This window comes from Chelonia mydas, chromosome 6 (assembly GCF_015237465.2).
Source record: "Chelonia mydas isolate rCheMyd1 chromosome 6, rCheMyd1.pri.v2, whole genome shotgun sequence".
Taxonomy (NCBI): Eukaryota; Metazoa; Chordata; order Testudines; family Cheloniidae; genus Chelonia; species Chelonia mydas.
This window is the reverse complement of record NC_051246.2, coordinates 102,850,105-102,866,178: the sequence shown is the minus strand read 5'-3', so window position 1 is coordinate 102,866,178 and position 16,074 is coordinate 102,850,105.

Here is a 16,074-nt window from a genome sequence, read left to right as displayed (position 1 = left end):
TTACACCCCCTTTCCTGGGGAAGGTTTGATAAAAATCCTCACCAATTTGCATAGATGACCACAGACCCAAACCCTTGGATCTTAAGAACAATGAAAAAGCATTCAGTTTCTTAAAAGAAGAATTTTAATAGGAGAAAAAGTAAAAAGAATCACCTCTGTAGAATCAGGATGGTAAATACCTTACAGGGTAATTAGATTCAAAACATAGAGAATCCCTCTAGGCAAAACCTTAAGTTACAAAAAGACACAAAAACAGGAATATCCAATCCATTCAGCACAGCTTATTTTCTCAGCCATTTAAAGAAATTAGAATCTAATGCGTACATAGCTAGATTACTTACTAAGTTCTAAGACTCCATTCCTGTTCTGTCCCCAGTAAAAGCATCACACAGACAGCGAGAGAGAGACTTTGTTTCTCCCTCCCCCCAGCTTTTGAAAGTATCTTGTCTCCTCATTGGTCATTTTGGTCAGGTGCCAGCAAGGTTATCCTAGCTTCTTAACCCTTTACAGGTGAAAGGGTTTTTCCTCTGGCCAGGAGGGATTTTAAAGGTGTTTACACTTCCCTTTATATTTATGACAATTTGACTTAAGTGAATAGTATAAATAGTGGGTTTCAGAGTACAGCCGTGTTAGTCTGTATCCACGACAAGAACAGGAGTACTTGTAGCACCTTAGAGACTAACAAATTTATTAAAGCATAAGTTTTCGTGGGCTTTTCATTATAAATAGTAAAACAATGATGGAGTCCTGTTAAAATCCATAAGGAACATCCAGGTCAATCCCTGAAGTTACCAAAGGGCCGAATTCATCCCTTGTGTTCAAATGTCATGTTGGGACCCAGTTTGGAGAAGCAATGAATGTTTCTTGGAACAGCTAGTTCTGGAGCACACAAGTACTCTTGTTGTAGGGTAATTGACTGCCCAGGTGGCTGATTAGTAAATAAGCACTTGGATCTAATAATGGTTACCCAAGCTCATTTAGAGAAACTCCAGAGGGAGACAAGAGGCTCCCATAGAGGGGAGCTCTCAAGAGGAACCTGAGTCACAGGGCTGAATACCTAAAAGGTGAACTCTCTGGGGAACCTGCCAGGCTGGGGAGCCTATAAGAGGAGCTCCTGGAAAGGGGAGCCTCTGAGACAGAAGGCTTTACCATTCATGCCTCCAGACACTGGCTCCAAGCCCAGCCTGGCAAGGATCACCTGCTGTCCCTGGAGAAGAGTCGCAGTGGATAGACCTCCCTGGAACCCAGATTCCAGAGAAGAACATTACTTTGGGGGGCAAGATTATGGGTAGAGGCTGGAACCAGAGAGGAAGAGCCTGGGTAGAGGTGAACGTGACTCAGGGGAGGAACATGGACTAAGAATGATCTCATCACTCCACTGGGATGTTGGGGTGAAAGTTTTGTTTATGTTCTGCATTGGCTTTTTTGCTAATAAATTAGGCCCTCCACAACAAGGGCCTCTTTAGCACTTATCTGGCTGTTTGGACTTATTGGTACCCTAACCAAGGGGAAGATCAAGTAAGGGCTTGTCTGTAACACTATGCCTGCCTGCAAGGGGGTGAGCTGGGTCAGACTGGAATGGTGACAGGAAGGTTCATGAACACCAGTGCTGGACACACAGGAAAGGTTTATGATGCCAGGGTTTTCAAGAGAGTGGAATTGTACTCGAAAAGGGAAGAAGAGACTTAATTCCCCAGAAACCACATGATTCACTAAGGTGTTTCTGTACCAGCAGTTAATTTGGGGAACCCCGTATACCCACTTCTAACTTGACTAATGTAACAAAACCACAACATCAGTGATCCAACAAAAAGGAAATTTGGTTACAGACTGAGTAGCTGCAGAATGGTCATAGAGGGTGCATTTGGGAAGCTGAAAGCTCATTGACAATGTCTGCATACGTGTCTGGATGTCATTGTGGCCAACACCCTTTGCATAATCGTGGCATGCTGCGCCCCTCACAACATATGTGAAGGGAAAGGGAACTACTTCAGTATGGAGTGGGCACAGGACCAGAGGTGCCAGAAGGGCAATGCCCCCCTCCCCCCACTCTTTACTGGCCATAAGGGTGAGCAACAGGGGGACGGTGTGGAGAGAAGCAAGTGGGGGCTCAGGAAGAAGGGGTGGGGCAGGGCCTCCAGGCTCATGGCCATTGTTCGGGCACCTGTGGTTCCCCCACTTTTAGGGTGCCTCTGCCACACCTGCAAAGGACAGAACTAGTTTGCAAAGCTTATGCTAACAACTGGATTCCATTCATGTGAACACTAGTCCTGGTTCCTGTTGGGCAAGTGAAATCCAGGATGCAATATATTCTCACATCCTGAGACAGCAGGGAGGGAGATAGTGCCCTCAGCAGAGTCAGAAGTCACTATTTCATCCTGTGGAACCACTTTTAAAGCAGTAGAGAACACTTGCATAGAGTTGTGAGCCAACATACATTTTTGTAGGTTTTGATCTCCTACAGCCAACATTCTGTACCTATTGACCATAGACAATTGTGTGAGGGCACCTCCTTAAGGTTAACACCTTTAGCCATGTGTTTGTGTGGAGGAGGGTGCTGACACAGTTCCATTACCATAATTGTGCAATGTTTTGTATTATGTTAACACCTCTATTAAGAAGTTCCTTATCAAGAACACTCAATTGGTGTTAACCACTTTAAAAACAGTTTTGTACGTTGTTGTGAGGGGCTTCAGAATATTTCTTTTCACCATTCACTGATAGCCTTGCCTATAGCATTTAGCAGCTATTATGCCTGACTACGCCCAATGTTTAAAGTAGTCAAGGTTTGTTGGAATTTGGGGGAGGGAGGGGCCATTTAAGCACTGTTTGGTGTCTGATGTCTTTACTGTTTAATTTTCCTTTTTCTGTGTACTAAATTAATATATTAACCAAGCTACAAAGACATATATGTAAACTTTTCCTGTGTGTTTAATTCTGCTGCTGGTGAAAATATCCAGTGCATTCTGATCACACTTCACTTTTCATATTCCTCCAGTGGTCTTTTTAAAATTATTTTATCTATGGCCCAGGGAGTGGGCATGGGGGGGAGAGGGAATTCTTTGCAGTGTTATGGCTGCAGTGATTTATGGAAGTCAGTCATGTACTGTGAATTTTTGGGCCCGATGCCAAATCTGGAGAAAACAGCCCACTGATCAGATTTGCAAAGGAGGGCCTACACACAAGCCAAGGGAATAGTAACATTATAAGTGGCATATGGAACATAAAAGTGGGGGGATCTTGACAGAACTGCAAATCCAAAAATCAGGGGTCAGGCTCCCTGAGCAATGTGCACACATTATTGTTGGTGAACCTGTCTCCTTGCCCTTTCCCTCCCCGTCTCCCTGGGAATGGCAGAGGAAAATTGTCTGAGCATCTCCTGTGTGGGGTTTGAGGGGGAGACACAAGCTGGGCTTTGGGGAGTGCCATAGGCTCATTGTTCCACCTCTACAGAGCCCTGGGGAGCAGCTGGAGGAGGAGGAGAAGGAGATGGCACCAGTTCCCAGAGAGGCACAGCGGCCTTCGCTGGTGGGCCCCAAATTTGTTTGGCTACCAGCTGAATGAGTGACTACATCAGGGCTTGATCCCATTTCTCGAGACATGCGTCCTGCTTCAGGAACTGGTTCACCAGTGCCTTCTCCTGCTGAAGAGTCTGATCCACCCAAGCCTTGAGGAACTCAAATTGCTCCTGATTTCTCCTGTCCATGCCAATGAGCTAGACCTCCAGGGTCCTTCTCCATCTGCCTCTGCTGTCTCTGGGGTGCTGCTCCTGTCCACCTTGCAGAAATGGTTTCTATTTGGCAGTGGAAGGTCCTGCCAATTCAAAGGCAAGGGTAGCATTTCATTTGTATTTCCTTTGAGGGAAGCTAATAAATCTTCCCACGCAACATAGCTGTGTTGCCAAAGGCCTCAATATGGATACTTTTTAGCAGTTCAGGAATGTAACTGTTACACTCTCCTTCATTCTTAGACTTCTGTAGTCCCCTAGGAAGGAGCAGAGGTTAATAATTGTAAGATACCTGTAGTAATGTGTGAGCAAGGTCTGAACGAGCTCTCCCACACTGGAAGCAGGGGCCCATGCCTGCCTCCTTCCCCCCCCCCCCCCGCTCCGCACACTTTTTAATAAAAGAATCACATGCACAGTGGGGAAAAACATGATCATACTGCTAAAGGCCGAGATGCATGTTGTACTCCTGGGAGAGTTCAGTGCTACTGCGCAAGTGCAGAATTCATGTCCCCTGCAGATTTTTCCCTCCACAGAAAAATAGATTATGTTGGGGAGGCACTGCAATTACATCTTTTGCCTACCAAGAGCTGCTGTGGCACCAGAAGTGAGGGCAACTGCTCACCACCAAAGCAGCCAGCTGTGAAGAGAGAGGGGACGCTTTGGGCTTGGGCCCTCCACTTCTACAAAGGTTCTGGCACCCTTGGCTCTCCCCTGAAATCTACTGATGAGCTGGAGGAAAAGATTTCAGAAACTGAGCTTGTTTGCATAGATACACCTAGTCTGCCTAGGTGCACAGCATGGAGCTGTTTTGACCAAATGATCACTTTTGGCTGCTGTTGGATTGCAAGTCACTTGGGCGTTGGGTGCAATGAAAGGTGGTTGTCCTTGTTGTCTGAGCGTGGGATGGCAGAACTGTGTTTAGCCTGCCCAGGTTGAGGGGGTCACCCTCAACTGAACTGCATTCACTAAGCAGGGGTACGGGTGCTAAATCCCAGTGAAAAGGAAAATGGGTGGGGACAGATAATTGTACCTGGTGGTGTGCTCTTTATCTAGAATCATAGAATCATAGAATCATAGAATATCAGGGTTGGAAGGGACCCCAGAAGGTCATCTAGTCCAACCCCCTGCTCGAAGCAGGACCAAGTCCCAGTTAAATCATCCCAGCCAGGGCTTTGTCAAGCCTGACCTTAAAAACCTCTAAGGAAGGAGATTCTACCACCTCCCTAGATAACGCATTCCAGTGTTTCACCACCCTCTTAGTGAAAAAGTTTTTCCTAATATCCAATCTAAACCTCCCCCATTGCAACTTGAGACCATTACTCCTCGTTCTGTCATCTGCTACCATTGAGAACAGTCTAGAGCCATCCTCTTTGGAACCCCCTTTCAGGTAGTTGAAAGCAGCTATCAAATCCCCCCTCATTCTTCTCTTCTGCAGACTAAACAATCCCAGCTCCCTCAGCCTCTCCTCATAAGTCATGTGCTCTAGACCCCTAATCATTTTTGTTGCCCTTCGCTGGACTCTCTCCAATTTATCCACATCCTTCTTGTAGAGTGGGGCCCAAAACTGGACACAGTACTCCAGATGAGGCCTCACCAGTGTCGAATAGAGGGGAACGATCACGTCCCTCGATCTGCTCGCTATGCCCCTACTTATACATCCCAAAATGCCATTGGCCTTCTTGGCAACAAGGGCACACTGCTGACTCATATCCAGCTTCTCGTCCACTGTCACCCCTAGGTCCTTTTCCGCAGAACTGCTGCCTAGCCATTCGGTCCCTAGTCTGTAGCGGTGCATTGGATTCTTCCATCCTAAGTGCAGGACCCTGCACTTATCCTTATTGAACCTCATCAGATTTCTTTTGGCCCAAACCTCCAATTTGTCTAGGTCCTTCTGTATCCTATCCCTCCCCTCCAGCGTATCTACCACTCCTCCCAGTTTAGTATCATCCGCAAATTTGCTGAGAGTGCAATCCACACCATCCTCCAGATCATTTATGAAGATATTGAACAAAACCGGCCCCAGGACCGACCCCTGGGGCACTCCACTTGACACCGGCTGCCAACTAGACATGGAGCCATTGATCACTACCCGTTGAGCCCGACAATCTAGCCAGCTTTCTACCCACCTTATAGTGCATTCATCCAGCCCATACTTCCTTAACTTGCTGACAAGAATACTGTGGGAGACCGTGTCAAAAGCTTTGCTAAAGTCAAGAAACAATACATCCACTGCTTTCCCTTCATCCACAGAACCAGTAATCTCATCATAAAAGGCGATTAGATTAGTCAGGCATGACCTTCCCTTGGTGAATCCATGCTGACTGTTCCTGATCACTTTCCTCTCATGTAAGTGCTTCAGGATTGATTCTTTGAGGACCTGCTCCATGATTTTTCCAGGGACTGAGGTGAGGCTGACTGGCCTGTAGTTCCCAGGATCCTCCTTCTTCCCTTTTTTAAAGATTGGCACTACATTAGCCTTTTTCCAGTCATCCGGGACTTCCCCCGTTCGCCACGAGTTTTCAAAGATAATGGTCAAGGGCTCTGCAATCACAGCAGCCAATTCCTTCAGCACTCTCGGATGCAACTCGTCCGGCCCCATGGACTTGTGCACGTCCAGTTTTTCTAAATAGTCCCTAACCACCTCTATCTCCACAGAGGGCTGGCCATCTCTTCCCCATTTTGTGATGCCCAGCGCAGCAGTCTGGGAGCTGACCTTGTTAGTGAAAACAGAGGCAAAAAAAGCATTGAGTACATTAGCTTTTTCCACATCCTCTGTCACTAGGTTGCCTCCCTCATTCAGTAAGGGGCCCACACTTTCCTTGGCTTTCTTCTTGTTGCCAACATACCTGAAGAAACCCTTCTTGTTACTCTTGACATCTCTTGCTAGCTGCAGCTCCAGGTGCGATTTGGCCCTCCTGATATCTTTCCTACATGCCCGAGCAATATTTTTATACTCTTCCCTGGTCATATGTCCAACCTTCCACTTCTTGTAAGCTTCTTTTTTATGTTTAAGATCCGCTAGGATTTCACCATTAAGCCAAGCTGGTCGCCTGCCATATTTACTATTCTTTCGACTCATCGGGATGGTTTGTCCCTGTAACCTCAACAGGGATTCCTTGAAATACAGCCAGCTCTCCTGGACTCCCTTCCCCTTCATGTTAGTCCCCCAGGGGATCCTGGCCATCTGTTCCCTGAGGGAGTCGAAGTCTGCTTTCCTGAAGTCCAGGGTCCGTATCCTGCTGCTTACCTTTCTTCCCTGCGTCAGGATCCTGAACTCAACCAACTCATGGTCACTGCCTCCCAGATTCCCATCCACTTTTGCTTCCCCCACTAATTCTACCCGGTTTGTGAGCAGCAGGTCAAGAAAAGCAAGAAAAGAAAAGAAAAAAGAAAAGACTCTAAAGAGTCTTGAGGATACCATTTGACCCTATCCCTCTTCTGCGTTGGATGACACAACTGATAAGACTCACTAGGAAGTCATTTATTTTGTTACAGAACGTTAGAGCTGAATTCAGTGATGACCAGGTCTAAGTGCTAGGCTTACATCTTCTGTGGGACAGTGTCTCCAGTGAAAGAGAATTACCAGCCTATGCAAGTAGTGAGGCTTCCCCCCTGCCCCGCGTTGAAATCACTGTGTTAAGTGGTGGGACCTTGAGACAGAATGATGCAGTGGTGGGGTGAATGATGATGTGGCAGCAGGCATTAATGCAGAGTGCATGGCACAGCAGCAGCAGTAGAGGAATTGTTTGACACCTCCAACACACACACTCTGGGGTGGAAGGTGAATGCACCTCTGGATCTTTGCTGACCAAGGACAAAAACTGTAAGTGGGGTGCTGTGGGGGGAGAGGAGTGAAATGTAAAAGGAAAATTTGTTTGTTGGACTTTCACATTGTAAGGTGAGAACCTGAGGCAAAAATCACTGCCCAACATACTCTTGGGTATGCTTCCAAATCATGCTTGTGGCATTTCCGCAAACTAATGCCAGGTTCTATTCCACTTTTTATTAAAAGTTTTCTTTTCTATACTCTGACTCAGTGCTTGCGAGACAAGAAGTATTGCCTCTTAGAGGCACCCAAGAGTGGAATGTAATTTTCCCAAGTTACCGGATGGGGATTTGAGACAGTTCTGTATTATGTTGTAAAAGGAACCTCTACATATTGAACGGCCATGTTACTGCCAACTCCATCTGGCAGAAGGGTTAAAAATTTTTTTTTAAACTTAGTGTATCAAAGGGGGCTTCCAGGGGGCTTTGTTACTAGTTATCTATTTCTTCTTTAAAAGCTGGTCATCATTTGGAGAACATAACAGTTTTCAAGGTACCAGAATGGAACAGAGAGGTGGCTTTCCAGTCCTGTGGAAGAGATCCAGCCATCTACACAGTGAGATGTTTCTGCTAATGGTCACCCCTCTACACATTGCTGATAGAGGGGTGACCATTTTGTCAGTTATGAAGGTGGACCAAACACATTTGCATTGCCATTAACCTGAAGAACCAGATGGAATTTCTGCTCCACCAGAAATTTGCTGATGTTTTCTTACAGGACTGGGAAGCAATTTGAGAGAAAATGAACTATATTCTAAGACTAGCAGACGGAGTGTCTATGGAAGGAAGGAAGCGAACCACTGAGAATGCCCAGCCACTCTCAACCAGCACTACCAGAAAATCTGGCCCCTGTATCCAGCAAACGTCTTTGAAAGGGACAGGGAAAGAGAGACACTTCAACTTTATTTGTTCCCTGAACTTTCTGATCAACACTGCAAGCCACTAGCATCTCCACTGCTAAAAGATACCACATTGTGTTTGTTCAGCCACCAGAGTGGATCAGTCACTCAACCCCATTTCTCCCAGCTTCTGCAGCATGGGGCAGAGTGGGGAAAGGCCACACACAAGGTACAAGGAATGGTGAAAACATCTGTAATGTTCATAGAGAGAAAGGACTGCTGTGATTTTCCTTGGACAACCAAAGAGTTTCCTTCCCAGACTTAGGTGACGCTGCACCTAACCCAGCCCCACCCCCTTCAGCCCCCTTACGAATGGTAGCTGCATTGGAGGACCAGAGGGAAGTGGAGGGGTGGTTTTGTGCCTTATAGCCATAAGTTTTCTACTACTGTCCTATCCCTGGCGGGTCCCTTTCCAAACCTGTCTCCTCCCTCCATTTGCCCCGACTCTGTGTGGCCCTAGACTATTGTAGCTAGTGTGCTGGCCCAGAAATGTACAGACATAGGGCACAATGACCGTTCATTAATAATTTGTTCTTCGAGTGCTTGTTCTTGTCCATTCCACATTAGGTGTGCGCGCGCTGCATGCACGAGCGTCGGAAACTTTTCCCCTTAGTGGCTCCCATCGGGCCGGCGGGGCCCCCCGAGTGGCATCACTGCTCTGTGCATATATACCCCTGCTGGCCCGACCCCCTCCAGTTCCTTCTTACTGTCCATGGCGGTGTTGGAACAACCTCTCTCTCTCGTAGAAGAGCAGTCCCTTAGCCTTTAGAGTAGCTGTTATCAGTTCATTAACATACATATTGTGGACACTTAAGTTATTAGGTGCTTGGAGGCCTCCAGCACCTGCCCCGGGCTGCGGGGCATGCCGCAGGCCCATGGCTTCAAGGCTTGCGCCACGTGCCGCAAACCTATGCCAGTTAGTGAGCCCCATGAGTCGTGTCTACGTTGCCTGGGGGACAGACATCAAACTGAATGGGGTAGGATTTGCAAGGCGTTTAAGCCAAGGACAAGGAAAGAAAGAGACTTTCGTCGAAAGCAACTGTTGATGGAGGCCACATTGTAGCCGCTGGGCCTGAAGCGCCCAACACCAGCTCAGGCTTCCTCGGTGCATAGTGCCCCAGAGTCGTTGAGAGACCTGGCACTGGCTAAGCACCATAAACTGTCAGCCCCAGAGCGACAGGCTAGGCCCCGGCATCGCTCGTCCTCCCCGGTGCGGCCCCCAGCACAGCTGAAAGGAAAGCGCAGTCATTCCCCGCACAGGAGGCCGGCGCCTCCCAAGGCCCCGAGCGCCGATAAGAGTGGGAAGGCCACGGTACCAGTGCTGACACCAGCGGTCCCGGCAGCACAAGCCCCACCGAGCCCAGACCTAAGTGAGCTCAGTGCGGACGATGGGCTCGAGGGCGTAACGGATCAGCCCTCAACGCCTGGCACCTTTGAGGCTGCAAAGGACCTCATTGAGCTGTCGGCAGCAAGCCCTCTCCCGTATAGGGAGAACCCTCTGGCACCCATGCCTTGGGTGCCATCAAGGGGTAAGCCGGCAATGGTGTGCCGCTCGAGGACACCGTCCCAGCACCAGTCCCGGAGTTGCTCCCGGCCGAGCTCTGACTCCGCAGACTCACACTTGCCAGCAGCCCAGAAGGAGGTTTCAGCACCGGCAGCGGGTCAGCACAAAAAAGCACCGGAAAGGGCATGCCGCTCTCCAGCACCACCCAGAGACCGGCACTGGGAGGAGTTGAGACACCCTTCGCCAGAGGACTCCTGCAGATGGTCCCGGTCCAGGGAACGCCGGTCCAGATCCCGGTCCTGGTCCTGGGGATACCAGTACCGCTCCCACTCCCGCTCAGCCAGAAGCCGATCGTTCTCCCGCCGGCACAGATCGTTGGCACCGCCATGGCCTTCGCGATCGGCGTCGCTGCAGTCTGGTGCCAACTCCGGCCGCTATAGCTACCCGCACGGGGTGCCGGACAACAGGGACCCTCATGGGAGCTGGCAACCCCAATGGGGGCCACCAGGCCATTGGCCATTCTGGACCCCCTGGGCCTAACAGGAGCGCCAAGGGGCCCCATCCAGGGCAAGTTACTCGGTGCAGCGGTCCTGGTCCCTGCACCAATGCCAGATGGTGCCGGAGGCTACAGTATCCAGGCCTCTGGTATCCCCCCAGCATAAACCGGAGAGACCAGCACCGAGCCCGGTGCCGTCCCATGGACTCCTGCCCCGGCCTGAGCCAGAGGTCCCTCCCACAGGAGAAGGGGAGCAGGAGGACCAACCAGAGGGGGTCAAGCAGCAGCTAACCTCCTTGTCTTCGCCCCATGAGGTGCTGGCGGGTACAGAGGTGTCTGGCCCTCTGCCGATAGACCATAGGGCCCACCAGGAACTGCTGCGCAGGGTCGCCCAAAACTTGGGATTGCAGGCTGAGGAGACAGTTGAGCAGGAGGACCCCATGGTGGACATTTTGAGCCCCGAAGGTCCATGCAGAATAGCGCTCCCTCTCACTAAGATCATTCAGTCCAACTATAAGACTATATGGCAGACCCCGGCCTCCAGCGCTCCAACGGCCAAAGGAGTGGAACATAAATACTTTGCCCTATCTAAGGGCTATGAGTTCCTGTTCTGCCACCCAAGTCCATGCTCCCTAGTAGTCTCCGTGGTAAGCAAAAGGGGACACCATGGACAGCAGGCCTGGGCCAGCAGGCCCCGGCCCCTAAGGCCAAGGAGGCGAAACGCCTGGACTTTTTTGGCAGAAAGGTGTACTCATCTGGGGGCCTTCAGTTGAGGATTGCTAACCAGCAGGCCATCCTCAACAGGCACAATTTCAACTCCTGGGTGGCGGTGGGGAAGTTTAAGGACAACCTCCCATAAGGTTCCCAACCGGAGTTCACGGCCCTGGTGGACGAGGGCAAGGCAGTAGCCAAGACCTCTCTCCAGGCCTCCCTGGATTCGGCAGACATGGCGGCTAGAACAATCACATCAGGGGTGGTCATGAGGCACTTGGCATGGCTCCAGGAGTCAGGCCTGCCGCGCAAGGTCCAGAATACACTCCAGGACCTCCCCTTCGAAGAGTCCAGGCTCTTCTCGGACCAGACAGACACGAAGCTGCACAGCCTCAAGGACTCGCAAGCTACACTGGGTATGCACACCCCGGCGACCAAGAGGAAGCTCTTTAAACCGCAGCCTTCCCCTCAACGCCAGTACCAGCCTCACCATAGGCATGAGCCTTACCATAGGCGAGGCAGGGATAACAGGCGACAGTGCAACAACAATAGTAACAATAATGCACCGGGCCAGAACCAAGGCCAGCACAAACCCCAGCCAGGCACTAAGCCAGGCTTTTGAAGATGCACTTGAGGACAGCGTACCAGACCAATCACCGGATCCATCCCTTTGTTTCCTGAACTGCCTGTCCCGTTTCTCCCGTGTGTGGTCCACCATTACGTCAGACCGTTGGGTCTTACGCATGGTGCGGAACGGGTACTCGCAGTTCGCTTCCTTCCCTCCCTCCCACCCCCTTCCCTGTCCCTCTTCAGGGACCCCTCTCACGAGCATCTCCTAGAGAAGGAAGTCCGCTCGCTGCTAGAGGCGGGGGTGGTAGAGGTGGTGCTGCACAGCCTAAGGGGCAGGGGTTCTACTCCCAGTACTGCCTCATCCCCAAGGCCAAAGGGGGCCTTCGCCCCATCCTAGACCTGTGCAGGCTCAACAAGTTCCTGGTCAAGGCCCGGTTCCGCATGGTCTCTCTGGGCATCATCATCCCTTCCCTGGATCCGGGGGACTGGTACGCTGCCCTCGACATGAAGGATGCGTACTTTCATCTCGCCATCTTCCCAGCACATCGACATTCCTATGCTTCACTGTGGGCTGAGAACATTACCAGTTTGCGGTTCTCCTGTTTGGTCTAGCCATGGCCCCAAGGGTGTTCATGAAGTGCATGGCGGCCTTCTTACGGAGGCAGAGAATCCGGATGCACCCGTACCTCGACGACTGGCTCCTGGCGGGCTGATCCGAGGCGGAGGTGCGGGGCCATGTGGAGGTGGCCCTGAGATTGTTCCACGAGCTGGGGCTCCTGGTCAAGGTCCCCAAGTCCATGCTCATACCCATGCTGAGAATGGAATTCATAGGGGTGGTCCTGGATGCGGTGCAGGCCAGGGCAAGCCTTCCTGAGGTGCAGGAGGTACTTCAGGATTGCCCGCACTGGGGCCTGGCACGGCCGCACCTGTCAGGGTTCACACCAACACGAGAACCTTTTCCACTTGGTCATATAGGCCGCCCTGGTAGAGGGCAGTAGAAAGCCCTCTACTAGGGCGGCCTATATGCACCTTTCCTGGAAGGTGGCATTTCTGGTTGCCATTACCTTGGCCAGAAGGGTGTCCGAACTAAGGGCCCTCACCTCTGAGCCACCGTATACAGCATTTCACAAGGACAAGGTGCAGCTCTGGCCGCACCCCAAGTTCCTCCCTAAGGTGGTCTCCCAATACCATTTGGGCCAGGATATTTGTCTGCCGGTGTTCTTCCCGAAACCCCATACAGACCCGAGTCACCGCAGCTTGCATACCCTGGATGTGCGTCGAGTGCTGGCATTCTATTTGGAGTGCACCAAGCCCTTTCGCAAATCCACACAGCTGTTTGTGGCTGTAGCTGAGAGGATAAAAGGCTTCCCAGTGTCAGCGCAACGGATTTCGTCTTAGATTACAAGCTGCATCCGGGTGTGCTATGAGCTCGCAGGTGTTCCAGCCCCAGCAGTCATGGCCCACTCGACCAGGGCGCAAGCGACTTCCACGGCGTTCCTGGCACAGGTCCCGATCCAGGAGATCTGCAGAGCAGCCACCTGGTCCTCGGTGCACATCTTCATGACCCACTACGCAGTCAACCAGCAGGCCAGAGAGGACGCGGCGGTTGGCAGAGCGGTCCACCGAGCAGTTGTTCCGTGACTCCTACCCTCCTCCAGAGGTAAGCTTGTGATTCACCTAATGTGGAATGGACATGAACAAGCACTCGAAGAAGAAAAAACGGTTACTTACTTTCTGGTAACTGTTGTTCTTCGAGATGTGTTGTTCACATCCATTCCACCACCCACCCTCCTACCCCTCTGTCGGAGTCGCCGGCAAGAAGGAACTGGAGGGGGTTGGGCTGGCTGGGGTATATATGCATGGCGCAGTGGCACCACTCCGGGGGGGCCGACGGGAGCCACTAAGGGAAAAAGTTTCCGATGCTTGTGCACGCAGCGCGTGCACACCTAATGTGGAATGGACATGAACAACACATCTCGAAGAACAACAGTTACGAGAAAGTAAGTAACTGGTTTTTTTTTATAGCTTTTGCTAAGTGCATAATGTGGCCCATGGGAATTCAATGAAATTCTTGACTTATAGCCATGTCTTGCTCAGGGACCATTTTGGGGTGGAGCAGGGATTGGGGTTCAGGCATGTAGCACTGGGACAAGATGGGATATGGGTGGGAGCCCATTGCAACTTAGCAGCCTCAGGTTCTGGTTCCTGCTGCAGCTCAGGGTCCTCCTCAGGCTCATTGTTGGTGGGAGGAAGGGGCTGCCTGCTCAACCAGCTCCATCGGGTAGAGGTACAGAATGACATGCTTCTCTTCCTCTGGGGCTTCCAGGGCTTCCTTCATGCTATCTCGACACCCTAGCCCCTACTGGCATCCCATTGTACTTAAGGCAGTGGAGTTGAGGAAGGGGTCATGAGATACTGCAGGCTACTACTGGGAGCTCTGGAGAACACCAGGTCTAGGTCATCATAGCATGGGCACGTATGAGGGTCCGTTTTGGAATGATTGTTGGAGTTCTTTACCCTCCAGTATTGGAGTCTCGGGTGTTTCATTCATTCCTGCCATTGGGCTGGAGTCCTGTGAATTCCTGCCTCCTCGAAATCTCCCAGCTCAGGTGAATGTTCCTGCTGCTCTGGGAGAAGTCCTGGAGGATATTGTAGCCTAACCACACATTGTGATCAGCGCCCAGGTATGCTTGGCAGACAATGCGGCTGCAATCAGAACATGATCCATGTTCACCTGTACTCATCAAAAGAGTGCAGCAGAAAACTGTTCTGAAGTGGTCAGCCCAGTTTGCTACTATCACTGGCAACAGAGTCACAAGGCTTTTATATAGATGTGGTAAGGGTCAAGCAGAAAAGGGTTCACTGCATTGTGGGAATGGGTCTGGAGGAATACTGAAACTTGGGATCTGGTACATGCCTCTTGCCCCATCACACACTACACTCTACCATGGGTACAGATCCATGCCACAGTGGAGACACATGCATACCCACAGCCTCAGGCATGCTAGCTTCCTTGTCCTGTACTCGCCTTCAAACTCATGCTTCAGGGATTTAGATGTGGGCAATGTGTGTGTGGGGCGGGAGTGCACATGGAGACATTTACAGTCACTAGTATTGTAGCCTAAGAGACACTGTTTTCCAGGGTACAGTCCCCCATTCTGTTGGTATGACCTGCATTCTTTGTTCCTAAATGTATGACGTTGCCACTTGGCTGTACAAAAATGCATTTTATTTATATGGTCCCAGATTAACAAGTGATCTACATTACTCTATATGACTGCCCTGGCCTCATTGTTATTTATCACGCTGCCAATCTTTGTGACAGTCACAAATTTTATAAACCATGACTTTACATTTACTTCCAGATCATTGATAAAAATGTTGAATAGCATTAGGCTTAGTAATGATCCCTGCAGAACCCCCCTAGAAATACCACATTCAATGATGATTCCCTATTGATAACTACTATTGGATATCTGTCAGTTAGCCAGTTCTTACCCCATTTGAGTTGCTCTGGAGTTTGCTGCCCTGGCAATGAGATTAACCTGTCTCCTGGCCAAAACTAAAAATTTGGCCTGCCTCTCTGACATCTCCTTGTGGATGTCTAACCATCAGCTCAAGCTCAACATAGCTAAAATAGAGCTCTTAAATCTTCCCCCAAAGCCTTCCTTCCTCCTCTTTTCTCGATCACTCTGGACAACACCATCATCCTGCCTGTCACTCAGGCCTGTAACCTGGGCATCATCTTTGACTTGGACCTCTCTCTAGGTCCTTACATCCAGGCTATTTCTAAATCTTGCCAATTCTTTTTGCATAACATCTCAAAAATATTCCCTTTCCTATCTATTCACACAGCTAAAACTCTCCTCCAAGTTTTCATAATCTTGTATCTTGATCTCTGGCCTTGATAAATGCTCATGTCCATTCTGCAAACTTCATTCTCTAGCTAATCTCTTTGACCATGTCACTCTTCTCTTCAAATCCTTCCACTGACTCCCTCTTCTCTATTGCATTAAATGTAAGTAGCTTGTCTTCACTTTCAAGACCCATAGTGTGTGTCATTCTCCACACTATCTTTCATCTCTTATTGACTATTAAGATGTCAACTCCTCCCTTCGATCAGTTCATGATGCTAGCCTCTATTACCCATTTGTTAAATGTTCAAACAAGCACCTTTCTATTTTTTTTTTAGGACACCCCTCATACTTCGGAGGATCTCCCTATAAATATCCACAAAACGAACTCATTATCACCTTCAAATCCCTACTTAAAACTCTCCTTTGGTGTGATGCCTACAAAAAAATTTGACAATGGCTAGACCATTGTTATGCTGAGCCCACTG